Genomic DNA, 27,293 nt, shown 5'->3' with positions numbered 1-27,293 from the left:
AACCTTGCTACAAGTTCTCTGAGAAGCAAGAACGAAAGCAGTAGTTTCCGTGGTGTAGCGGTTATCACGTCTGCCTAACACGCAGAAGGTCCCCGGTTCGATCCCGGGCGGAAACACTTTTTCATCACTTTAAACAAGACATACCGACAAGCATTTGCCACGTTCTGTACCTAAAGCTTGGCAATCACCTTCATACGTCGGACCAGACGGTCATTTCTTTACACCAAGTATGAAATTCACTTTACACTGACGGGCAGCTTTTTGCGCTGACTCAGCCACCTACGTGCGACCAGTTTCCACAAAACGCTAGGGCTCGTCCGGGATTTGAACCCGGGACCTCCTGCACCCTAAGCAGGAATCATACACCTTTTTTTTTTTTTTTTTTTTTTGTTTTTTATAATGCACCCGAAGCAGGAATCATACCCCTTTTTTTTTCTTTTTTTTTAATGGAACTAAAAAAAACAAGTGCCACCGCCACTTTTCATCCTATAAAAAAAAAAAAAAAAAAAAAAAAAAAGGTCTAGGCCACTTCAGGCGTTGGCTCCTGACTAAACCTACCCCAGAGAGCTGCCTATATACCAGGGGAAATATGGGAAATCAAGGTTAGGGCTATCCTGAAAAACAAAACATAATCTTCCTTTTTCTGAATTTTATTTTAATTTTTTTTGTTTTATATTTATTTATTTTTTTTATTTTTTTTTTTTTTTTTTTTTTTGTGTAATTGATCAGAGGCCTTCTGCGCCCCGCTGGTAATATGTTGAGTCACGTCTTCTCGAAATTGATGTGTTCCGTTCAATTGTTCAGAAATGTTCATTGGTTCAAACAGGAAACCTTCTTCTCTCTTGGCTTAACACATTCCAGCTGCGAGGCGGCTCGTGGAAAGCGCTCCCAAGGAAGTTCGAGAAAAATTGTCTGTATTTTGGGTGACGGACAACGACATAATGACGGTCATTGTGGTATGTCCAAAAATCGAGTGCAGAGTCTACAGTTTGTCCAAATAAGTAGTGAATGGCATGTCCGCGAATCCAATTCACAGCATTGGTCTTTGTCCGAGGAAAATAGTCACGTTCCGGAAATAATAATGAAAGGGGAGGAATCCGATCCGGAATGTCCCGCGTTAGAAAAGCCACAATACGTCGAACCAAGTGCCAAACCTCCGCCGCCGGTCCGCAAACAAACCGATGTTCATCATTGTCTGGCACTCCACACGTGGAGCATAGAGGTGATTGGGCGAGGTGGATACGATGAAGGCGAAATTGGTTGATTTGCTTACCATTGACAGTTATGTACCAGACAGATTGAACATTCGTGTCAAGGTAACAGGCGAACACCGCGCGCCATACATGACGCCAGTCAACCTGGGGGAACTTTTGTTCAATCGGGTTAGGTGGACGACCTTATTGGAGGACATTGTATACTGCCTTTGTCTTGAGCAAAAGCTGTCTTGGTAAGGTGAGGCGTAGATAACTGAGTTCCAGAAAGAAGTACCGCATATAATGGAACTGGGCCGGAACATCCGAGATGATCACTGGGGCTGACAGTGAGACCGGCGAGTATGCCGACATGAGGAGACCAGTGAGGCTCGTTGGGCAACGTGTCCATACCGCCATCTGGGAGCTGACAAATAGGGCGCGAGCTCTATCCGGCACGTGAAACAGACCTATCCCACCTCGTTCACGGGGAAGAGTAAGGGTCGCATAGCTAATTTTGAACAACATCCCAGAGCTGACGAAAGATGCCATCGCTGCCAACATGCGTCGTGCCACAGTAAGCGGGAAAAGTAGAACTTGCGCTACATGGGGAACTCGGGATGCGATATATGTATTGACATATCGAGCTCGTTGGAGAATATCTAGGGATCGAAGGCGATGGTCCATAAGACCTGCTCTGATCATTAAAAGGAGGCGTCGGCAGTTGATGGTGGCTGAACGCCGGAGATCAGATGAAAAATCTATTCCCAAACAACGAATGGTATCAACGGTGGTGAGAGGTGTAACGCACTCCACGGGAAGTCCCGTGCCAATGAACATAACTTGTGACTTACGTACGTTTAAAGAGCTACCCGACGCCTCACCATAAGTCGCTACCCACGTCAAAACAGCACGAACTTCGTCGGCATTACGTAAACAGATGACGACATCGTCAGCATAGGCCGTGCAACAGAATCGGTAGCGATCTATGGACAACCCTACCAAACGTTGTCTTAGTCCACATAGCAAGGATTCCAAGGAAAAGGCGTACAAAATTGCTGATAGAGGGCAACCTTGACGTACGGATCGACCTATTATCATCGGTGGAGTGAGTCTGCCATTGTACAGAATCCTGGATGAGGCACCCCGCAGAAGGCGCATCACTACCGTGATAACGGCGACCGGGAAACCCATATGGTGGAGAACGGCCGTAAGGAACGAATGGTCAACCCTATCAAAAGCTTGACTGAAGTCCAAAGACGCAAGTGCCCCAGAGAGGCGTTGTGCCTGGGTAACGGCGATCATATCCCTGTAGCGGCATAAAGCCGTGCGAATATTGTTGTCGCCTCCCAAAGATGCTTGGTCTGGCGACACAACATAGCGGGCAACGTTTTTAAGTCGTGCTGCCAAAAGGCGAGTGAAGATTTTCATATCACTGTTAAGGAGGGTGAGGGGCCGATAATCACTGATATTGTTGCCACCGTGCGGTTTATGTACAGGAATAATAATTCCTTCCATGAAAGCGTCCGGCACAGGTACTTCCGGAGACATCAGTTCCCGACAGATGGAGGTGAAGGTGGACTCTAACAAATCACGGAAGGTGCGATAAAATTCGAGGGGAAGACCGTCGGGGCCCGGGGAGCGATTGATGGTTCCTGCCCGGATCGCATCGCGGACTTCCTCATCAGTCACCTCCGACATCAAGTCAATCGCCGCATCTCCTGGGATACCACCGAAGTTGAGCTGTGAGACTTCCTCGATCAACTCTGGGGAATGTGGAACTGCGGCGTAGAGCTGCCGGTAGTGGGCGTGAAGCACATTCCCTATGGCAGATTGGGTTACGTAGCGACGCCCTTCTTGATCCGTTAGGACGTGAATCAATTTTCGGCGTCGATTTTGTCGTTCTTGGATGATATGGTACATCGACGGATGTTCATGAGGCATGCGATCAGCAGTACGAGATCGTACTATCGCCCCTTCCAAATGCCGTCGCATGAGATTGGAGATTTGGGCCTTAGCTTGGTTCATCCTTGTATGGCGCTCAGGGGAGGCTGGCATCGTGGAGCATTCTCGTAGGATCCTGTAGTAAAAGTCCATAGTGCTCTTCCTCCAGGCGACAACATCTTTGCCATACCGGATTAAAGTTTTTCGAAGAGCAGGTTTTGCACACTGGATCCACCAGGATATGGTAGACGGATACGTGGGTCGGCGTCTATTACATGTGATCCAAGTGTCTTCTATTAGAAGTCGACAGTCAGGTGAATTAAGAAGTGCCGTGTTCAGTTTCCATAAACCACGTCCGTGCCATACTGCCTGTCTTGTGAGAACAACATCACAGAAGTAAGCCTCATGGTCTGAGAAAGCAACAGGCCACATTTCAGCCTGTCGAGTGTGTTGAATTAGGGATCGCGAGATGTAGATGCGATCCAGTCGGCTAGAGGAGTGCGCAGTGTGGTACGTAAAGCCCAAAAGATCACCGTGAACATGTCTCCACGTATCGACAAATTGTAGCCGCGTGACGACTGTTTCCAGAGCTGCGCATGGTGAGTGACGCGGCAATTGATCCTGAGGGCGCTGGGTGCAGTTGAAGTCTCCACCCATGATCCAGTCATCGTGTGGTCCCATAAAAAGGGGTGTGACTTCATTCGCGAAGAAGGCACTGCGTTCACGACGGTAGCTGGAGCCCGACGGCGCATAAATATTGATGATGCGTACACCAAAGAGAGTAAGGGCCATACCTCTGCCGCTGGGGAGGTATAGGACATCTTCGGCAGGAAGACCTTCGCGTAAGATGATGGCAACACCACTACCGGTGTCCGAAGCGGGAGAAAGATGCACCGTGAAGCCATGTGGTGGTGAAAAATCGGCGACATGCACTTCCTGAAAAAGCGCAATATCTATGTCCGCATCATAAATCATATCGCGGAGCAGCGCTAGTTTGTGGGGCGCACGAATGGTCGCGAGGTTAATCGTTGCGACACGATAATGCTGGTGTTGGAGTCCCACAGGCACAGGCGGGACTTCTTCTTCAGGAGCGAGAGGTCGTCGATCTTGCCGGTCCGCTGAAGAGGCTGCTATTGTGGAGAGTTTGCGGGCGCGGGCGCAACCGATGGGGGTGCCCCATCATCAGCAGCATCCGCCCCAGTCCCTTCGATCTCCACGTCGTCCGCCCAGGAGACTGATGCTGCGGTAGGGTATCGGCTGTGCACGTCATCCACGTGGAGAGGAGACGTAGTGTTCGTCTCATCGGATAGGCTCTCTTCAACGTCGACCTGTGGGGGCGACGGCGTCAGTAAGGAGGGGTGTTCGTTGCCAGTGGTCGCCTGTGGCGGGTCTTTCGCATCAGCCTTTCGGTCATCAAAGATCGGTTTGTCGTCCATCTTCGGGTCTGCATCCCCGGTATCCATCCGTAGAATGGATTCATCAGGGGGTGTACGGCTACGTTTCTTCCTCTTTCGTGTCGACCCTTGTTTTCGAACAAGTCGTTCAGAGTCCGATTGCGGGTGGCTTTCGTCTGACTCCGGACCAGTCTGAAGGAAAGCAGAAGTAGGTACCACTCCCGGATCAACGTCCATCTCAGTAGCATTTTCAGTCACAGTGCTGCGATGATTCGGCAGGTTAGGATCTGGCGTCTGGGACACCTCAGAAGGAATCTCAGGAGCGGTTGCATCTACCTGATCAGACGACGTCAACGGAGCAGGAAGACTCTGTGTAGACGTGCTACCTTCCTGGGCAACCTTGGCGTATGTGACAGGGATCTGAGTCATCACCGCTGGGGACGCTTCCTCGCCGACCGGCGTCTGGATCAGGCGGCGTCGCATGCAGGCGGATCTGACGTGGCCTTCTTGTCCACAACCCGCACATGTTCGGGGTTGGCCGTCGTACATGACAATGGCTCGCACCCCGCCAATGGTCAGGTATGATGGAATATGTTTTTTCAGTTCAATTTTGACCTGACGCACACCATTAAGGACATGGTAGGTCGTGAAGGTTTGCCATTTTTCCTCTACGTAACCGATGACGTTACCGTATGGTTGTAACGCAGAGACAACTTCGTCCTTCGGCACTTCAAAAGGTAGTTCAAACACCCTAATCGTGCGTTGACCGTACTCTGCGAGTTCAAGTGTTACGGCTCCGACGTGACCATCAGAGTATTTGAACTTAAGTCCATTGGCATGGCGGCGAATAACATCTTCACACACCTCGGTGTTTGTCATTTTAATATGAACGACACTACTCGTGATCGAAAAATGGATTCCGATAACGTGGTTAGGATCTAAACGAACTTCTTCACGTATGAACGTTTCAACTTCATGTGCACGAGGTCGCGCATGTTCAGCTGGGAAGGAAACTTTAAGGGTCCCACGGCGGTAAGCGCTCGACATGTTGTTCACGGTGGACGGACGCAAGCCTGAAAGCTACGACGCGGATGTAAACAACGCCTGCAGCGGAGCACTGGCCGGCGCGCGGGGCCGTCCGCACGCTGCCACGGCTGAGAGCCGACTGTCTGGTGCGGCTGGCGGGATGGGGAAGGTGCTTTCTGCCGGCAGTGCTGTTCTTCGACAGACTGTGTGGCGACACCGTGGGTCGCGGGCAGCACCGTTCTCGGAGGTGCCGTGGCCCGCGGTCGGCGGCCTTCCAGGGCTATTGGCATCTTCATGTAGAGCTGCCGCCGGGTGCGCACTGCCTGCTGCTAAGGAGGTGATTGTTTTTGCTGATGTGACTTGCAATAACGACTGCGCGAAACGCCGCTATCTCGTTGGGGATGCTACGACATACACCCTCTCGAGCACCCCGAATACTTGTTGAGCCCTCGGCTACGATGGGTTTCAGGCTGTCAAATGAACTATGGTGTGTGCATGCGCGGACGGGAGAAAGGCTGAGGCGTCTTCGAGTGTACAAGGATGGACAGAGCATATCCGTCGTTTCCGTAGTGTAGCGGTTATCACGTCTGCTTCACACGCAGAAGGTCCCCGGTTCGATCCCGGGCGGGAACAGTACTTTCCTGCCTATGTCGCATACTACTCGAGTGAGCCACGTCGTGTGTGGATCTGCTACATGTACCTTCGTCATGCAAGTGCCGCATTTACTGAATTTTTAAGTTACGATGGCAACCTTGCTAAAAGTTCTCTGAGAAGCAAGAACGAAAGCAGTAGTTTCCGTGGTGTAGCGGTTATCACGTCTGCCTAACACGCAGAAGGTCCCCGGTTCGATCCCGGGCGGAAACATTTTTTCATCACTTTAAACAAGACATACCGACAAGCATTTGCCACGTTCTGTACCTAAAGCTTGGCAATCACCTTCATACGTCGGACCAGACGGTCATTTCTTTACACCAAGTATGAAATTCACTTTACACTGACGGGCAGCTTTTTGCGCTGACTCAGCCACCTACGCGCGACCAGTTTGCACAAAACGCTAGGGCTCGTCCGGGATTTGAACCCGGGACCTCCTGCACCCTAAGCAGGAATCATACCCCTAGACCAACTTTTTTTTCTTTTTTTTTTTTTTTGTGTCTCTACCAGGGGTAGAAAATACATCACAAGAACTAAGTATTTCACGTCGGCATTCTCCGGAGACTGCCAAAAGCAGCAGTTTCTGGTGCCTACTTTAGTAGCACCATTCGCACTATTCATTTGCGAGAGCATTTCTTAAATACCGCACCCATTCATAATTTTCTTTATCCTTGACCGCTTTTTTCGAAAGGGCTACGGTAGAAGGGGCTGTTACAAAATTCATTTGCCTCCTGTGAGGATCGAACTCACGACCTCTGGTTTACTAGACCAGCGCTCTGCCACTTTTTTTTTTTTTGTTTTTTTTCTTTTTTTTTTGCTCTACCACTTTTTTTTTTTTTTTCGAATGCTCTACGACTTTTTTTTTTTTTTATTGCTCTACGACTTTTTTTTTTTTTTTTTTCTCCCGCCGTAATCTTCTCATGTTAGTAGCGTGCGCGGGACTATATTTTATTATATGTTATATGTTGTTTTTTTTATGTTTTTTTTATTTATTTATTTTTTTTTTATTTTTTTTATTGTGTTGTTTACTTTTTTTCCTTTTTGTTCCTTTATTGTTCCTTATTTTTTTTTAAATTAAAGCTTGGTTAGTTCGAGCGCCATTGGGTAGTTGGCAAAAAGTATTTTATATCTGGGGTTGCTGACAATTTGTGTCGCTTTACTTACACTGTAGATTCTGAAATCATCATACGTATCGTCTTTTCTTTTAGTCATAATATAATCTATTGTATGGCCTGCCAACCAGGTCCACATATTCCGCTTCGACGGGGGGAAAAGGTCGTTATCAGGCTGCAGTATCATCTCGGGTGTTATTGCCGTGATCGTAGTTCTCCCGACCAGCGCCAGTTGCCGCCGACACCATTCCCATATCTTTTTATTTTCCCCACAGATACATCTGTGCTGCAGTGTATCTATGAGGTCGCAGTCGCTGTACTTCTCGGTGGGTGCCAACTTGATTCTGTGGAGCTTTTCCTTAGTAGAAATTGTTTCGTTCACTACCTTGTACCACGTGGATCTGATGCCCGTATCCAGAACCGTATTAGTTATGTTCTTCCAGACCTTGGACCACCGTATATGTGGGTGCTTGATTTCCATTCTGTTCGTTCGACCATTGTCGTTCAGATACTTATACAGCTCTGCTGTTGTTTTGTCGCGTAAGACAGTGGTCTGCCGCCGAAGGTAACTCATGTCAAGGAAAAACCTCCTGATGTGATTGAATGTAGGCGGTATGGAGTCCAAGCGGACAGGGGCCTCTAAACTAATGGGCCTGTGTGACTCGATGACAGCTCTGAGTACACTGTGTGGGTATTCGTGATAAATTTGGAGAGTTCTACGTATCAGAAGTGCTCGACATTTAGTGTCAACATCGACCACACCAAGGCCCCCGTGACTGGGGGGGAGTGTCGTCACATTGATTCCCACTTTGAAGATATCACCTCGCCAGAGGTACCAACCGACAGCTGCCATCACCCGACTGGCTATTTTATCAATTATAGGTAGTATTTGGCCCACATACCAAATTTTCGATAAGATTTTGGTGTTTACAAAATGTACCCTTTCTAGTAAATTTTGTACTCTACTGTTATTCTGTTGCAGGCACGCTCTCGTCATGTTGAGAATGTCCCTCCAAGCCGCCGCTGTCGTTTTCAGAAGGCAACTGGACATTTTGAGACCGAGAAGTTTCAGATTGTCGGTTCGCTCATATTCGTCAGTCCCGTGGAAAGGGAACCCATTCCCCAAAGGCAGCAATTTTGTTTTACGTCTGTTGAGTTTCGAACCGGACGCTTGTTCAAAGTCCTGAACGATAGACTGCACGTCGCGAAGGTCATGTGCAGAAGTAAGCACTACCCCCACATCATCCGCATATGCAATGCAAGTAATGGTGCTGCCATATATATTTATTCCTGGGAGCTGTTGATTGATCCTCCTAATGAGTGGCTCTATCGCAATGACAAAAAGCGTCATGGACAAGGGACAGCCCTGGCGGATAGACTTCTCTATAGGAATTGAGTGCGTAAGATGTCCATTAACGTTGATCTTTGACGTGGCCCGGTTCAAAAGATTTTTAATCATCTGGACGAATTGGTCTCCAAATCCAAGATGGGTCATCAACTGAAAAAGGTAATGGTGTCGGATCCTGTCAAAGGCTTTATTAAGATCGAGTGCTAAAATTGCCGCTTCCAGACCTGTAGTTGCGCAGTAGCTGATGATCTCTCTGTAGTCAGTCAGACTCTTAATGATCGTGCGCCCAGGAACCGCCGCCGTCTGACTAGGGTGTATTATGTTAGGAAGGACTCGTTTGATCCTGGCTGCCATGACGCGGGCTACTATCTTGTAGTCCGTGTTAAGTAAACAAATGGGGCGGAATTTATTCATGTCGTTACAGGGGTATTCTTTAGGGACGAGAACGATGATGCCGTCGTTGAAGCCTTCAGGTATATTTTGCCCTTCTTTAATTTCATTACATATTTCGACAAAACACCTTTCTAGCAAATACCAAAACTGTTTATAAAATTCCACCGGTAGCCCATCCGCACCAGGAGATTTATTTCCCTGCGCCTTTTGAAGCGCTGATGTGAGTTCTTGTGGGGTTATGTCCGCCACCAACAGGTCTACATCTGGTGGGTCCAGTCTTTCAGGTAGGCTAGTTTGCATACGTATCACAGACTCCTCGTCCGCGGGTTCCAAGGCATAAAGCTTAGTGTAGTATTCTGCTACACATGTCTTGATGCCGCCTTGATCGTTCACCTGGTTACCGTCCTCTGTCCGGAGACTACAGATCATTTTACGCTGTGCGCGACGCTTCTCTGCCCCAAGATGATATACCGAGGGTATTTCCCCCGCCGTGCTATGATGGTCCCTGGATCGGATCATAATACCTTCCATTCGTTTCCTCTTCAATGCCGTTAATTTCGCCTTGACTTTTTTAATTCGTAAAAAGGTGTCTGCTGTTGGACAATTGCTTTCATATAATTCCCGAAGGCAGCGGAAGTAAAATTCGAACATACTCTGTTGGTCGCGGTTTCGTTCATAACAGTACGTTTTTAAGCAACGGATGAGTTGAGGTTTCGCACATTTGTACCACCAGCATATGGTACTGGGGAAGTTCCGTCGTCGCCTGCTGCAGGTGCCCCACACGACTTCCATTCGTGTTCGCAAATCATCTTCTTGAAGAACAGCGACGTTGAGTTTCCACATGTTTCTGCCACGAAAGATGGTCTGTCGAGGCATTTTCAGGAGACAGTGATAGGCGAGATGGTCAGAAAAGTACACTGGCCACGTTTCAGGCCCACCGACATTTGCACATAAAGACTGTGTGACATAAATTCTATCAAGTCGACTGGACGACGTAGAAGTGTGGAATGTGAAGCAGGGACGGTCTCCATGAATGAGCTCCCACGTGTCAGTCAATCGCAACTCTCGTACGAGGCGGCCCAACTCCGCACTTTAATCAAAAGTCGGATGTTGATCTTTCCGCTTAAGCACGCAATTAAAGTCACCGGCTAAAACCATTCCCTCTCTAGCTCCTCTGATCAAATACAATAGGTCTTCGTCGTAAAAACGAGACCGTTGCTCTCGATTTTGGTGTCCGGAGGGGGCATAGATATTTACGAATCGAATCCCATTTATTGAACAAGATATTCCTCGGCCGCTTTCCAGCCGTTCAAAGTCAGATGCTACTATTCCATCCTTTAATAAGATGGCGGTGCCAGATGCGCTACGTAACGTTGTGTTTAAGAATACTGCATAACCTGCAATATTGATCCGGAACCCACTAGCAACCTCTTGTAACAAAGCAATATCAACGTCAGCGCTATAGAGGTAATCCCGGAGACTATCGACCTTCTGTATCGACGTGATTTTATTTATGTTCAGTGTGGCGATTTTATAAGTTTGCAGATGTGACATGTAAGGGAAGACGATCCTTTTTGGTGGGGATGTTTCGTTGTGTTTAATAGAGTTACTGATTTAAGTATTGATCATGTCCCTTTGTCAACGCTTACTGCAAATCGTATCATTATCAAGCATCACCAGTTGGCTAGCATGTTGGTGGACCACCACTCCCTGACGTCCAGAAGTTAACATTTTGGGGTGTCTGAATCCCGTAAGTTGTACGCCCATCCGTTATCTGCAGTGCACGAATTAGTAAAATTCCGAGTCCTCATCATCCTTCTCCCGCGTGAACCGATCGCCTCCGTGTTCCTCGCCGTCGGTCTTTCCCTCCATCGTAGTAGCTGTGGGTGCATGTCCGCGGTCCTCGACATCGTCTTCCATCTCCTGGGCCCAGTCCAGCAAGGAATCGTCTGGGAGTGTACGTTTCTTCTCCTCGACCATGTCTAATGATTGTTTATCCTTCTTCTTTGGAGGGCGTGTTCCCGAACCTGTAGAGCCAGATGCGTCCAAAATGTCCGGCGCACGGTCTGGCACGTCCTCCTTCCGTGATTTCTTGAGCGTCTTCGGGCTCTGTTGGCGGTGTTCCGACGACGTTTCGTGCATTATATGACAAAACTGCGTCGCCTTTTCTCTCAACGGTGGGGCACATGTTGCCGCCCCCGCATGAGCAATTCTGCGCTTTTTGGTGTCCGGGGACAGTATCGCTGAGGCATTCGCGTTTGTCTCCATCATGTCAATATCCGATAAGTCTACCTTCCCCTCGTCGTGTGTGCGCATCACATTATTTCGTTGTAAGTCGCCGTCCACCTTTGACACCTCGGTGCTTCCGACCGGCGAGATCTGAGCGTCAGTTGCAGGCAAATCCGGACGGGGGGTATCCAAACGTACTTCATGCTGCAATAGAGCCCCAGTAGCAGTACTGTCGTCCTCTGTAGTAGATGTGGTGGTCGGGGGTTGACGGAGTACCGCGGCATACCTCACGGGCAGTTGCGACATATTGGATTGCACTTTCGCCTCACCTACTGGTATTTGCGTCACGCGTCTTTGGGGACAATCAGTGCGGACATGTCCGGGAGAACCACATGCTGCGCATGTCCTCGGTTGACCATCATACATAACTATTGCTCTGTACCCGCAGACATTGATGTAAGATGGTATATGCTTTTGTAAATCAATTTTCACTTGGCGAATACCATTCAACACCGGAAATTTATGCATAGTAGACCACTTCTCCGCGACATTAGAGAGAACTGTACCGTAAGGTTTGAGCACAGAGTTAATTTGTTCGGCTGTAATTTCGAATGGCAGTTCGAAAATGCGAACGGTCCTAAGACCTAAACCAGCTTGAGTAACTTGTACCTCTCCGATAGTACCGTCCGAATGTTTAAATTTTAGGGTCCCTCCACAAGATTCAACAATCTTATCACACGTGACAGCATTTTTCAACTTAAGATAAACTGTACTACTACAGATCGACAAGTGAATTCCAATAAGATCGTCCATATTCAGTTTCAAAGAGTCTTCTATAAAGTTCTCTACTTCAAAAGATGTCGGTCGAACTAAAGACTGGTCAAACATCAACTTCAATGTGTCTCTTCGTGGTGGTTGTGCCATTACAAATTTCTAACCATGAATCGTTGTTACAGGGAAACAAGTACGCTAAGCGGCGTAACACTCACCACAACAGTCACGGCCAGCGGCGGCGAGAGCGTAAACACAGCGCGTCCGCACAGCTCGCTCGCCGAAACCAGACGACCAACGAGCCCTGTGACAGCGTGAACGCCAATTATTTCAGCAAACTGCATCCCTCGAAGTCGTCCAGGGTGCTCTTTGAATCTGGTGCGGCTGGCGGGATGGGGAAGGTGCTTTCTGCCGGCAGTGCTGTTCTTCGACAGACTGTGTGGCGGCACCGTGGGTCGCGGGCAGCACCGTTCTCGGAGGTGCCGTGGCCCGCGGTCGGCGGCCTTCCAGGGCTATTGGCATCTTCATGTAGAGCTGCCGCCGGGTGCGCACTGCCTGCTGCTAAGGAGGTGATTGTTTTTGCTGATGTGACTTGCAATAACGACTGCGCGAAACGCCGCTATCTCGTTGGGGATGCTACGACATACACCCTCTCGAGCACCCCGAATACTTGTTGAGCCCTCGGCTACGATGGGTTTCAGGCTGTCAAATGAACTATGGTGTGTGCATGCGCGGACGGGAGAAAGGCTGAGGCGTCTTCGAGTGTACAAGGATGGACAGAGCGTATCCGCCGTTTCCGTAGTGTAGCGGTTATCACGTCTGCTTCACACGCAGAAGGTCCCCGGTTCGATCCCGGGCGGGAACAGTACTTTCCTGCCTATGTCGCATACTACTCGAGTGAGCCACGTCGTGTGTGGATCTGCTACATGTACCTTCGTCATGCAAGTGCCGCATTTACTGAATTTTTAAGTTACGATGGCAACCTTGCTAAAAGTTCTCTGAGAAGCAAGAACGAAAGCAGTAGTTTCCGTGGTGTAGCGGTTATCACGTCTGCCTAACACGCAGAAGGTCCGCGGTTCGATCCCGGGCGGAAACACTTTTTCATCACTTTAAACAAGACATACCGACAAGCATTTGCCACGTTCTGTACCTAAAGCTTGGCAATCACCTTCATACGTCGGACCAGACGGTCATTTCTTTACACCAAGTATGAAATTCACTTTACACTGACGGGCAGCTTTTTGCGCTGACTCAGCCACCTACGTGCGACCAGTTTGCACAAAACGCTAGGGCTCGTCCGGGATTTGAACCCGGGACCTCCTGCACCCTAAGCAGGAATCATACCCCTGTTTTTTTTTTTATTTATTTATTTATTTATTTATTTTTTTTTTGTCTTTCTTGTGGGCCTCCCTTCTCCCCACACAGCCCATCCATACGCTCACCTTTGTGTGCCTTCTTCGGCTAGCTTCTGCGCTATAGTAGTGTATAATTTTTTTTTAACTTTTTTTAATTTTTTTTTTTTTTTTTTTTTTTTTTTTGTTTGTTTTTTTTTTTTTGCGGTGGTAGATCTCAGGATCACTACGTCTCAAGCTCGTCTTCACGTAATAATAGCATAATGTTTCCGTGTCGTTCTGCATTCGTCGATGATTCAGTTTCCTGAAGGCATGATTCAAAGTCGTCATCTCTTAGTGTTGAGAGTAAGTTCGCCGAGATTACCGCCGTGGTGGTTTCTTGGAGTTATTAACGAAAGTAACTGGTTACTAGTGTGTGTTCCTTGAGTTAGTGGAGACAAAAACAACAAGATCAGAGGTTTCTCTGTCAGCATCGTAAATAATAATAGAAATAAAGTTCCGTATAGAGGAAAAATGGGTATCTAGAAAGAAATACTGCCCCGTCTGTTAAACTTCTGCAAATTAAACTATACTTGTCTTCTGAGTAAAGTAAAAAACAGAAATAAATACTGGCTCCACAAGTTTGGCATCCTGTTGCATGCTGCTTCTCGTTGACCTTAGGTGCCCACATTGTACAACCTATGAAGCAATGGAGTCCTGAAAACTGACAATGAGATACCCAGATAAGAGAAGAAATAAATTAAAAAAAAAAAGCTATGATCGTACCCATTGGTTCGCACACTTAAAGCTTCCCATCATTCAAAGCAACGGTGAGAAAATTCTGAAACTTTTCTTTATATTTCCGTAATCGTTTGATCGCGTAATATTCGGCAATAAGATACATATGAAAATCAGAAAGTGTAGGCGTTTTAGTCGTCAGCATATAATATAGGTACTGTCCAATTAACCAGGTATAGCTATTATTTTTAGATTTCGGAAATAATTTCCAGTCCGGTTGGAATATATCTTGCAGTTGTATTGCGGATGGCGTCGTTCTATTAATAAGAGCCAGTTTCATTCTCGTCCAATTCCAGATTTGCGTCTGATCTCTGCAGTTTAATATGTGTTGCAATGTTTCCACATGGCCACATGCGTCGCAAGTCGGAGTAGGCCGTAGTTGGATCTTACACAATTTCTCCCCCGTGGGTATCACCTCGTTCACCACATCATACCACACGGAACGAACTCGGGAGTGAAGGCGAGGAGTGCTGATATTCACCCAAATTTGTCGCCAGTCCTTGCCAGGATACTTCATTTCTATGGAGTTATTCTGTTGCCGATTCATAAATACACTGTAGACAGCAGCAGCAGTGAGTGGTTGCAGGTGTTGATGTACATAGCTGGACTCCACGTAATATCGGCGAATATGAACGAGCTCGGGATGGATAGGTCCAACATTTATCGGTGGCGTCATATCCGGTGGTCGTAACTGCTGGAAGAGACGTGCTGTAAGACCTGTCTGACTATTTCGTAAGATCCTTGTCGTTCGAGCTAGAAAAATCGCTAAGCACTGTAATTCAACATTTTTAAGAGCTAAACCACCTTTATACCGAGGTAAAGCGGTAGCCTTGAAAGCGACTTTAAAAATATTACCTCGCCAAATGTACCAGCCTGCAAGGGCTAAGATTCTGTTTGCAATATCAGGAGGAATAGGGAGAACAGCGGCAACATGGTAAATCTTGCTGAGAACATAATAATTGACGAAATGTGCTCTCTGAATCCTGTCTAAACACCGCATATTGTGCTCACGAATCAAAGCTCGAAGGACGTTGAGCTTCTGTTCCCAATTCACTCTTACCATTTCCCGTGGATTCGGAGTGAGAATCAAACCAAGGTGCTTGAGCTGGTTGGTTGCCTCTAACCAGACGGTGTCCGCGAAGCGAGCCTGCGGACCTAGATGCAAGACTTTGGATTTCCGTTCGTTAAGGCGTGCACCGCAGGCGCTGGCATACCGGTGGACAAGCCGCCGCACGGTATCGAACTCTTCGTCGTTGTTGATAAGTACGCTGATATCGTCCGCATAGGCATGACAGACGGTCTTGGTATTCAGCGTTTGAAGACCCGGTAAGGTGACGCAAAACGTTTTCAGTAGTGGCTCTATAGCAAAGGCGAAAAGAGTCGTGGAAAGCGGGCACCCTTGTCGCAAACCTTGTCGGATGGCACAGGGGCTGTTAACTGGCCCTTGAATTTCACGCGGGAAGACGTATTGCAGTACCCCTAGACCAACGGGCCCTGTGACACGGCGATTGCCAATTATTCCAGTCCCTCGAAGTCGTCCACGGTGCCCTGGAAGTCTCGTGTAGGCTGTCGGGATGGGGGCGGCGCGAATTCCCGCGGTCGGCGGCCTTCCTGGGCTATTGGTACCTTCATGTAGAGCTGCCGCTGGCTCGCACTGCCTGCTGCTGAGAAAGTGATTGCTTTTGCTGATATGGCTTGCAATAACGACTGCGCGAGACGCCGCTATCTCGTTAGGGGTGCTACGGCAGACACCCTCTCGAGCACCCCGAAGACTTCTTGAGCCCTCGGCTGTGATGGGTTCCAGGCTGACAAAAGAACTGTCGTATGTGCATTCGCGGACGAGAGAAAGGCTGCGGCAAGTTCGAGTGAACAAGGATGGACTCCTCGGGTCCGTCGTTTTCGTAGTGTAGCGGTTATCACGTCTGCTTCACGCGCAGAAGGTCCCCGGTTCGATCCCGGGCGGGAACAGTATTTTCCTGCCTGTGTCGTATTGTCCTCCAATGAGCCACGTCGTGTGTGGATCTGCTGCATGTCCCTTCGTTTTGCAAGTACCACATTTATTGAATTTTTTAGTTACGATGGCAACATCACTACAAGTTGTCTGCGAATTAAGGCGCACACAAGCGGTTTCCGTGGTGTAGCGGTTGTCACGTCTGCCTAACACGCAGAAGGTCCCCGGTTCGATCCCGGGCGGAAACACTTTTTCATCACTTTAAGCAAGACTTACTAACATGCATCTGCTACCATCTGTACCCGAAACCTTCGTAATCGCCTTCACGCGTCGGACCACAGTGTCAATTGCTCACACCAAATAAGAAATTCATTTGATATTGACGGCGAGCTTTTTGCGCTGACTCAGCCACTGACGTGCGATCAGTTTGCACAAAACGCTAGGGCTCGTCCGGGATTTGAACCCGGGACCTCCTGCACCCTAAGCAGGAATCATACCCCTTATTTTTTTTTTTTTTTTTTTTTTTAAATTCCCTGCCGGTACCGGGAATCGAACGCGGGCCTCCTGGGTGAAAGCCAGGTATCCTAGCCACTTTTTTTTATTTTCTTTTTTTTTTGCCGTAACATGATTCTTTTAATTTTTTTTTTGGTGTTTCTTTTTTTTTTAACGAAATCCCCTCCTTTAGGGACTGCCGTGAAGAGTTGTTCAAGAAGAATTTAAAAAAAAAAGAGATTTTCTCATCTCGGATCCAAGTGTATTCTGGTGATCCGTGTGCACTGTTGGAGGGAGGTACCGAGGCGCAGTGGCTGAAGTCAGGACACGAGGCAGAAGCAGTGGGGCCTCTTCGCTGCACTACAGGTGCTCCGCGTCCCAACCCACCCCCACACTCCCGGTTCACTACCCTATTCCCATTTTTTTGAATACAATTTTAAGCATATTTCCAAAGTTCTTGCCATGATTCTTGTATTGAAGTGTTTTGTGAAATTCGATTGCCATATGCATTTTGAATGCGACAGGATCATCATCCCCAAGTTTGTTAAAGATATAACTAGAATAATTACCCAGTAACCAAACCACAGTATTATTTTTCGTCTGTGGGTAAAACTTAAAATCAGGCTGATAGATCATCATTGCCTGGACATTGGCGGGAATACTGCGAGTGATAAGTGCAACTTGTTGCTGAATCCAGTTCCAGTTGTGGAGACGTTCCCCACAGGTGCGTCTGTGCAGCACGGTATCTGTGAGGTTGCAGTGAAGACAGAGGTCGGTAGCACTCAGCCCTATCCGGTGGAGTCGCTCATTGGTACTTATGATATTATTGACTGCTTTGTACCACGCAGTACGAGCATCCGAGCTCAAAACAGTGGAACCAACGTTTCGCCATACTGCATCCCATTGGACTCCACTATATTTGTTAACAATCGGATTCTGGCTTTCGTGTTCCCTCCTTTCCGCCAAAATTGCTTTTGCCGTTAAGGACTGAGTGTGCCGTAACTGGTGACTAAGGTAGCTATACTCGAGATAATACTCTCTGATATGTTTAAGCCGGTAACAAATAGGTTGAACATTCAGCGGAGATTCAAGACTGTGTGGCCGGACAGCATGAAATAACTGTGCCGTAAGACCATGAGGTTCATCCTGTAGGATTGCCGCCGTGCGTGACACGTACAGAGCCAGTGCTTTGCGCCGTATGTCAACCAATCCCATCCCTCCATGCGTTGGGTGTAGCGCTGCTGTTCGTGCAGATACACGAAAGATCTCGCCTTTCCATAGAAATTTCGTAACCTTTGACATGATATTTTGAGCCACTCCTGCAGGAATAGGAAGAACCTGCGCCGTGTAGAAGGCCTTAGATAAAACACATGTATTAATCAACGTAATTCTGTCAAATTGGTTCAGACTTCTGTGGTAGTTATCAATTACTGCACCGTTGATTTTGTGAGCCACATCCCTCCAGTTCGCCGCCGTCATGTTTAATAGTGACGCCTTCAACACTATCCTTAGAGCTTTCAGTTCACTGACGTGTGTGGCACATGAAATTTGAAGACGGTCGAGGCCTCGCAGATTTAAAAACTTGCTTTTCTGTTCATTGATGTGTGCTCCAGACGCCTGACAGTAGGTCTTGAGGACAGCTTCAAGCGCAGTGACGTCAGACTCATCTCTGATAACAATCCCAACATCATCCGCATAGGCTCCTGTTACGGACTTCACTCCTGAGATCGTTAAACCACTAAGCTTCGCCTGCAGGTGCGTGAGGAGCGGCTCGAGTGAAATGACGAACAGCAACATCGACAAGGGGCTGCCCTGAGGGACACCTCTGTCGATTAGGAGCCGTTTCGTGAGTTGCGAATTTACTGAAATTTTTGCAGTGATTCCGATGGCCACATTTTTTATTATTGCGATCGCTGACGGTAAGAAGCCCAAGCGCCGCAGTGTCCCCAGTAGGTACGTGTGATTGACAAGATCAAATGCCTTAAGAAAATCGAGAAAGAGCAGACTACCTCTTACGTTGCTGGCGTCATCTAGCGCAATAATATCCCTATAAAAGGCGACCGTTTGCAGTATAGTCCGCCGAAAAGCACATGTTTGCTGTTTGCAAAGTATGTTGGAAGTGAGCGGCAGAAGCCTCATCTTAACTGCACGAGCTACAATCTTGTAATCGGAATTCAGTAGTGATATCGGCCGAAGATTTGTTACAGATTTTCCATCTCTGGTCTTAGGGAGGAGAACAATTTTACATTCTTTAAACTCTCCTGGAACAGACTGCCCCTGCAAGACCTCGTTCACCATGTCTGTGATCTTCGCTCCTAGTATGTGCCAGTACTTTTTATAAAATTCAATGGGAAAACCGTCAGGCCCAGGGGACTTGTTAGTAGGGGAACTGCAGATCATGTCGAAAACGTCTTCGTGACTGAAACCCGAAGAAAGACTTTCACTTTCGTCTGCGGTTATCCCCGAAGGAAGAACTTCAAGGAGTTGAGAAGCGCTGTCTGCATGGGGAGCGTTTGAAGTATAAGTCCTGACAAAGTAGCTGTAAAGTTCTCTGACGATATCGCGTTGATTTGTGACCGTCGAGCCATCTTCGAGTTTAAGTTCATCAATGAAAGCCCTCCTTCTATTCTTCGCGTGCTTGACAAGGTGATACAAGGCCACCGTTTCGTCTGCGCGTACTGATTTAACTTTGGATCGAACCTTAAGTCCTTCTAACTGCTCCCGTTTCAGATTGATTAATTTAGCTTTGATTCTCTGAATTTCCCCTATTCTAGTAGCCGTGGCATCCGCTCTGTCATACAAATCTCGTAATACGGAGTAATAAAATTCCATTGTCCTGCGAATTCCAGTAGCCCGTTCAATACCAAAGGACATAAGAACACTGCGCACTTTGGGCTTCGCTTTATAGGTCCACCATGCTATAATGCTAGGGAAGGCATGAAGAGTGCGGAGGCACTGGTCCCAAGCACGCCTTACGGCCTCCTCCAGATCTGAGTCGGTCAATAATGAAAGATTAAGATGCCACTGATTTTTAAACCAGCGCGTGGGTTGTTGTTGTAAGTTGATACACGCAACCTCGCCACTGTGGTCTGAGAAGCTGGTAGGAATAGTTTCTACATTTAATAATTTAGTTGCTAAATTATCAGACACATAAATCCTGTCGATCCTGCTGCAGGAATTTCCAACGATGTGTGTGTACCTCACTAAAGTTGGGTACCGAGCTTCCCAGGTGTCCTTGAGTTTAAGATCATAAACAAGACGGTTTAAATCAGGTGAATAATTAAAATTCGGTGTCTGATCTTTTCTGGACAATACACAATTAAAATCACCTCCAATGATCAGCTGCGGAGGATTGTTCCGCAGTAAATAAATGATATCTTCCTTATAAAAGCGTGCGCTGTCAGCTCTACGAGTACTCCCGGAAGGGGCGTACAAATTAATAACAGTAACGCCAAAAATATTGACCCTCAGTCCTCGACCGGATTCTAATCTTTCAATGTGGGCAAACGGAATACCTTCCCTAATTAAGACGGCAGTCCCCACGTTCGTTTCTGGGGAAGAATTGATTATTGCAACAAAACCGGTAAGGTTTATTTGCTGCAAGGCCACCTCTTGTAAAAGGGCGATGTCTGTATCCGACTCGTAAAGATATTGTTGTAGAGCACGCACCTTGACGTCAGAGCGGATCTTGTTAATATTTGACGTTGTTATTTTATATGCCTGTGACATACTGAGACCTATGCAGGAAGGGGGAGGAATTAATCATCGCCAACGGTCGGATCGTCATGCCATTCGATTTGTTTATCCGGTTGTAAAGCCAAGCCATGCTCGTTGTGTTTGCCCCCGGCATCTTTATTCTTAGTTTTCTTTCGGACAACGTTCACATTTGTTTGGATTCTGTTCCTGCGGCGCCCACTATGAGCCATCTCGGCAGACGGCGGCGTGGGCGGGTCGTGGGGAATGTCAACGGCCGACGACGGTCCCGACTCTACGGCCGGAACCACTCGCGCCGTGTCCTCCGGCGGCAACCCAGCTGCGGAAGTACTTTCGCTATCAACACGTTTGTTATCAAACTCCACATGAAGTGGTGTGTTGACATTTTCCGTCACCGACTGCTGTTTATGTTCGCGTTCCGTGTCATGACAACATTCCTGTTGTGTTGCCGTGTCGCGAGCCGCCGCCGTTGGCTGTCCGGCATCCTCATCTAGAGGTGTGGTCTGTTTACTATCACAACCGTCTACGCCCTGTTGAACCCCTGCAGCGACCTGCTGTTCACATGTCGGTCGGTCCACCGGAACCTGGTGCTGTGGTTGGTTGGAGGGCCGACCATCCGTCCCCTGCGACGCCGCGACAGCAGCTGAAATGTCACTATGTGACATGCCAGAGGGAAAATCGTCTACTAGAACGGGACCTTTTAAGAACTTAGTATCAGACCTACGTTCCTGCGAGTCTTGTCTCTTTGATTCTGGTGTACTGTGGGCTTCGTCCTCAGAACTACTACCGGCAGAAGTCCTACGTCGTTTGTTGGTAGCAGTGTCTCCGGTCGCAAGTGTCGGTTCGTCCGTACTTTTCCGAGGCAAGGTTGGAAATTCCTCAATGCGCACGACTTCCGGTTCATGCAACGCAGATACACCACCGGCTGTAGCACTTTCTGCCGCTTGATTATCGGTAACAATCTCCGCGAGCGTTAGCCGTTTCCGTTGCTGTAAAGAATTTTTTAAGACGAAAACCCGTTTGGGACAATCTTGACGCATGTGGCCACTCTCATTGCAGATGTGACACGTCAAAGTTTGACCAGTGTACGTAACTTGAACCCTGTAGTCGCAAACCATAATATGGGAAGGAATATTGACTTTTACATGCATGTTTACTGACCTAACACCACTGAAACATTGCAACCGATGCTGGCTAGACCAGCGTTCATTTCGAATCTGTTTGACATCCCCATACTTGCTTAACACATCTTTCAGATAACAATTTTCAACTTCCGGGGGCAGATTAAAGATACGTACATTTTTATATTCTACGTCGGCATTAGTAACGGTGACGGTACTTACAGAGTTATCCCGATGTCGGAATTCAACTCGTCCGCCATGCTTCAGGAGTACCTTATCCAGCAACACAGGGTTCAGTAATTTGACAAAAAAACAATACTGCTCCATGTCGTAATACGCAGTGTGCATCTGATCAGAATTGATACCAATAACGTCCACTATCCAGTCATGAATCTCCAGCGATGTCGGTTGTACGTGACGGGTTGACTTTTCAAATTCAAAGCGGAGGGTACTTTTCGTGGGAAATAAACTGGCCATATCAGAAATTAACAAGCGGTCGAGACCGCTAAATAATAGCAACGAAAACGGTTAGAAACTCCACCACAATCAATGGTAAATAATCACGGCACTTCCAAAAGAAAGTAGAAACAACACAAATACACAACTCGTAAACACACCGGTTAACAGCGCTCTCAGAACGTCCGAATAGCACTGTGTCTCAAGCGCGACTTGTGACCGCTCGGCCAATCTGACGTGAGAGCGCAAACAACATGCTGCCGTCGTTCCTAGCAACATCTCCGGAGCCTGACAGCGAAATTTGCTTGTTTTTTCTTGTGTGAAGGAAATACGTTTTTTTAGAGTATTTTAGACGAGTTGTAAGATGTGAGGTTGCACCCCACACTCACTTTCGGGATCCAGAGCTTAAATATGGTGCCTTACACCATTGTTTTCCGTCGCCTTCTGTCTTAAGTCGAACGAGCAGAACTCTAATTATCAATTTTTACATTGGCGCAGAGAAAACAACGAATAACAAGAAAAGGCCGTTCCCTAGCAACGGCTACGCTGTGCATTTCGCCCTCAGGGGAAGCTAATGATATGCTCCGGGCGAACATCAAACTAATCAACTTAATATTGTGATACTTAGGCGCTTTCTACTTGTGGATTGGCACACATATGCTGAATCGACTCTGGATCATCAGTAAGTACGTCACATTAGATATTTGTTTTATCGCCCTGCTGTAACTTAAAGGGCAGTTTTTCAACGGCTGTCAGTTCTGCTTCTAGTTACGCTACATCGCCCTAGCAGCACCTACACACTGCGTTCAGATGTCCTCACCTCCGCCCTGGCGCTGAGTGCCTACAGCGCCATCGCCTTCGGCCTCTGACGGCAGGAGGGTAGTCGACACATCAGGGCGTCGGTGAAGCGCAGCGCAAGGCGGTGGTGGTGTAACGGTCAGCATGGTTGCTTCCCAAGCAGTTGATCCGGGTTCAATTTCCGGCCACCGCACAATACGTACCTGTTTCTTCTACGGGTATTCCACGTAACGAAACGCGATCTTCGGAACTGTGAACTGTCGCGGTACGAATAGTTTTCCTTCGCCCCACGTCTCACTCCGTGCTGCCAGGGCGCTAGTCGCTGGATTTCGTTTCACAGCATCGTGTGTCGACTTGTCTCTGAATTGTCTCGGTTGACGCGAACACTGACGCTTCGAAACGGGCATATATGTAGAGGGCAGGCGCGAGAAACGACTGTGAGAGACCAAAAAACGACAAACACTCGACAGAACCTTTCATTTCATTGTGGCCACAGATTCGCGCCTTAGTTTACCGAGAGGCAAGAGTGGCGTCAGCGTGCTGAACAGCGTCATTAACGCTAAGCAGCAACGAAACCGAAGTAAAAAGGCAAAATGAAAGAAGCCAAATGCAGATCGAGCTCCCAGCTGGTCACCGATCCAAGTACTAACCACGCCCAACGGTTCGTAAGTCCGGTGATCACATGAGAACAGCTGCACTTTTTTTGTCATTTAGGGCCTCCCAACCCCTTTTATAGCCCTGCTTGCTCCACCTAATAACGCTTTCTTCGGCAAGCCTCAACGCTGTAATTTCTTAATCTTTCGAACTTCGTTTACGCAAGGATAATACAAACTAAATCATGTACTTCTGGGATGTGATATTGTCCACTTCTGCAGAACAATGGAGTACTAAAATCGATAGTACTGTGGAGTCGCGCGGACGGTCTTTTTCTTCCGCAGTTGCACTCAGCTGCACGTTCTTCAACAAAAATTTATTTGTTAAACAAGTGTTATTCTTCTCTCTTCAGTAGTGTCACCCACTCCGATGGAACGGAGAGGTCTTAATAACAGTTGGCAATACTGCACAACTAAGTGTTGATGACTGTGCGCATCACACTAACGAAAAATAAATCATCTAAAATTAACAAAATGAAGTAGTGACAGTCCGGTAACGGAAATGAAGTGACTGGAAAAACACTTCTGCAGCCATGAATGTGTCAAACATACAGGTCGTATCTTCCAGTATACTCATGAAGGCTGGTGAAACAAAATAAAATTCCTCCGTATTAAAATGTGACTCTCTCCAAGAGATAAAACCAGAACGTTCCGTAGTGAGTACGTGGCGCAATGCATGAACTACAACACAAGTGAAACAAGTAAAACAAAGAGAAAAGTAATAAAAAGTAGACCGTGCCTACTCAGTAAAACTCAGTGCAAGGTGTTGTCCGCAGTGCCATCTCATAGCCATAATCGAAGGTCGCCTGCAAAATATTCGTAAACAGTTCGCGATAGTTGACGCAATCTTTCATTTTCATATACTGGGCCCACACATAATCCAGGTATATCACATTAATCAGTAACGGTCAGATCTATAATTGCATAAATCGTGTGCCCTAATACCCAGACAGTGACATTATTCTTCGTCTGCAGGAAGGCTTAGAAGACAGGCAGTATCACACGACGAACAGTCACTAGGTGTGGAGGCGTTCTGTTAACGTGGGCGACCATTTGTTGACAGCGCCGCCGTACCGTCGACACAGAGCTGCACTCGAAACGATGTCTGCGTGTGTCCGGATCACCACATCTTCCACAGTTGGTGGAGGGGAGGAGATGGATGTCCGAAAGCCGCTGATTCGTCGCCAGGGTGTTGTGGACGATCTTAAGCCATAGCGCACTCACGTCCGGCGGGAACACTGGGTTGTTGAAGTCTGCCCACACCTTCACCCGTTCCATTGTGGGGTTCTGCACCACAAGTTCATGACGCGGAGGTTGTCCAGTCACGGCAACATAGAGACCGCGAGCTGTCCTGTTCCTGTCGGTAGCCGTTGACAGAGCATAACTCCTAGTTAAAAAGTACTACATCTACATCTACATTTATACTCCGCAAGCCACCCAACGGTGTGTGGCGGAGGGCACTTTACGTGCCACTGTCATTACCTCCCTTTCCTGTTCCAGTCGCGTATGGTTCGCGGGAAGAACGACTGTCTGAAAGCCTCCGTGCGCGCTCTAATCTCTCTAATTTTACATTCGTGATCTCCTCGGGAGGTATAAGTAGGGGGAAGCAATATATTCGATACCTCATCCAGAAACGCACCCTCTCGAAACCTGACGAGCAAGCTACACCGCGATGCAGAGCGCCTCTCTTGCAGAGTCTGCCACTTGAGTTTATTAAACATCTCCGTAACGCTATCACGGTTACCAAATAACCCTGTGACGAAACGCGCCGCTCTTCTTTGGATCTTCTCTATCTCCTCCGTCAGACCGATCTGGTACGGATCCCACACTGATGAGCAATACTCAAGTATAGGTCCCGGACATATGACAATTTAAACGGGATACCCGCGAGTTAACATCGAGTATAGATTTAAGTGCCAGGAAGTCATTTCTGAAAGTATTTGTATGGAGTGTAGCCATGTATGGAAGTGAAACTTGGACGATAAATAGTTTGGACAAGAAGAGAATAGAAGCTTTCGAAATGTGGTGCTACAGAAGAATGCTGAAGATTACATGGGTAGATCATATAACTAATGAGGAAGTATTGAATAGGATTGGGGAGAGGAGAAGTTTGTGGCACAACGTGACCAGAAGAAGGGGTCGGTTGGTAGTACATGTTCTGAGGCATCAAGGGATCACCAATTTAGTATTGCAGGACAGCGTGGAGGGTAAAAATCGTAGAGGGAGACCAAGAGATGAATACGCTCAACAGATTCAGAAGGATGTAGTTTGCGGTAGGTACTGGGAGATGAAGAAGCTTGCACAGGGTAGAGTAGCATGGAGAGCTACATCAAACCAGTCTCAGGACTGAAGACCGCAACAACAACAACCCGCGAGGGAGACCGGCGATCCTTCGGAGTGTGGGCGGCAGAGCTCCAGGAGTGCTGCTGTTGTTCCTGCCGGACTGTTGGTCTGGAGGCTTTCGTGCCTCCATAGGAACCAGGAGACAGCTTTCGAAATTGCCCTGCCGACTGGCTTCGGAACGCTGAGCAGTTGGGCAATGTACCAGGCATTAGATAAAATGAATGTGTGAATGACAGCGACTCGTTGATGTAGATTGAATCAGCGACCCTAGTGGCTGCGACATAGGGTCTTCACAGTTACAAGAATTCGCCTGCAGTTTAGAACTTGTGGGCACGCAGCAACGTCGAAGCCTAAAATTCTATGGCTGCGAGCAACTCGGAACCAGTCCTGCGCAGTGTACATGTCTCGCGGACCTAGTGGGACCAACCCGTTTTTCCGTGCCTTCAAAACGGAGCCAGAGGCACGTTCGTACAACGTCAGAATATCGTGGACCTTATCCAAGTCGTGGGTCCGCTCCATGAAAATCCCCACGTCTTCAGCGTAGGCACCACGCTTTGGAGACACGTGACGGATCCTGATACCTTCAATGATTTGAGCAACTGCTCAAAACGGGTCGAGCGCAATTACAAATAAGGGCATTGATAAAGGGTAGCCCTGCCTGACGGATCTTGCAAGAGGAATTGGCATCGACTATCAACCATTGATAACAATTGAGAATGAGATTTTCACTCTGCAGCGGAGTGTGCGCTGATATGAAACTTGCAGAACTAGCACTCCTGAAAGAAAGGATACTGCGGAGACATGGCTTAGCCACAGCCTGGGGGATGTTTCCAGAATGATATTTTCGCTCTGCAGCGCAGTGTGCGCTGATATGAAACTTCCTGGCAGATTAAAACTGTGTGCCGGACCGAGACTCGAACTCGGGACCTTTGCCTTTCGTCGGCAAGTGCTCACCAACTGAGCTACCCAAGCACGACTCAAGTCCCCAGGCTGTGGCTAAGCCATGTCTCCGCAATACCGTTTCTTTCAGGAGTGCTAGTTCTGCAAGTTTCGCAGGAGAGCTTCTGTAAGGTTTGGAAGGTAGAAGACGAGGTACTGGCAGAAGTAAAGCTGTGAGGATGGGGCTTGAGTCGTGCTTGGGTAGCTCAGTCGGTAGAGCACTTGCCCGCGAAAGGCAAAGGTCCCGAGTTCGAGTCTCAGCCCAACACACAGTTTTAATCTGCCAGGAAGTTTCATTGATAATAATTACTGATTCCGCAACCATTAAAATATTCCGTAGAGGCTGGAGGGGGGGGGGGGAGGGGAGGGGGGGGGCAGATTAGTATTTAACGTCCCCTCGACAACGAGGTCATCAGAGACGGAGCGCTAGCTCGGGGTGAGAGAAGGATGGGGAAGGAAATCGGCCGTGCCCTTTCAAAGGAACCATCCCGGCATTTGCCTGAAGCGATTTAGGGAAATCACGGAAAACCTAAATCAGGATGGCCGGAGACGGGATTGAACCGTCGTCCTCCGGAATGCGAGTCCAGTGTGCAAACCACTGCGCCACCTCGCTCGGTGCGCCTGGAGGGAGTGGCCGCC

General features: G+C 48.0%; 8 non-coding genes across 8 annotated transcripts; all 8 read left to right on the top strand.

Annotated features, from left to right (window-relative positions):
• Positions 1–43: 43 nt before the first annotated feature.
• Positions 44–116, top strand: Trnav-aac (transfer RNA valine (anticodon AAC)). Its single transcript has one exon. It is a non-coding gene; the product is annotated as a tRNA-Val (tRNA).
• Positions 117–6,114: 5,998 nt separating this feature from the next.
• Positions 6,115–6,187, top strand: Trnav-cac (transfer RNA valine (anticodon CAC)). Its single transcript has one exon. It is a non-coding gene; the product is annotated as a tRNA-Val (tRNA).
• A 158-nt stretch (positions 6,188–6,345) lies between these two features.
• On the top strand, positions 6,346–6,418 carry Trnav-aac (transfer RNA valine (anticodon AAC)). The gene has a single exon. It is a non-coding gene; the product is annotated as a tRNA-Val (tRNA).
• Positions 6,419–12,850: 6,432 nt separating this feature from the next.
• On the top strand, positions 12,851–12,923 carry Trnav-cac (transfer RNA valine (anticodon CAC)). Its single transcript has one exon. It is a non-coding gene; the product is annotated as a tRNA-Val (tRNA).
• Positions 12,924–13,081: 158 nt separating this feature from the next.
• Trnav-aac (transfer RNA valine (anticodon AAC)) lies at positions 13,082–13,154 on the top strand. The gene has a single exon. It is a non-coding gene; the product is annotated as a tRNA-Val (tRNA).
• Positions 13,155–16,082: 2,928 nt separating this feature from the next.
• Trnav-cac (transfer RNA valine (anticodon CAC)) lies at positions 16,083–16,155 on the top strand. Its single transcript has one exon. It is a non-coding gene; the product is annotated as a tRNA-Val (tRNA).
• A 158-nt stretch (positions 16,156–16,313) lies between these two features.
• Positions 16,314–16,386, top strand: Trnav-aac (transfer RNA valine (anticodon AAC)). The gene has a single exon. It is a non-coding gene; the product is annotated as a tRNA-Val (tRNA).
• Positions 16,387–22,840: 6,454 nt separating this feature from the next.
• Trnag-ccc (transfer RNA glycine (anticodon CCC)) lies at positions 22,841–22,912 on the top strand. The gene has a single exon. It is a non-coding gene; the product is annotated as a tRNA-Gly (tRNA).
• The last annotated feature ends 4,381 nt before the right edge of the window (positions 22,913–27,293 follow it).

Source organism: Schistocerca serialis, chromosome 2 (genome assembly GCF_023864345.2).
Source record: "Schistocerca serialis cubense isolate TAMUIC-IGC-003099 chromosome 2, iqSchSeri2.2, whole genome shotgun sequence".
In the NCBI taxonomy this organism is placed as follows: domain Eukaryota; kingdom Metazoa; phylum Arthropoda; class Insecta; order Orthoptera; family Acrididae; genus Schistocerca; species Schistocerca serialis.
This window is presented reverse-complemented; position numbering and strand designations above follow the sequence as displayed.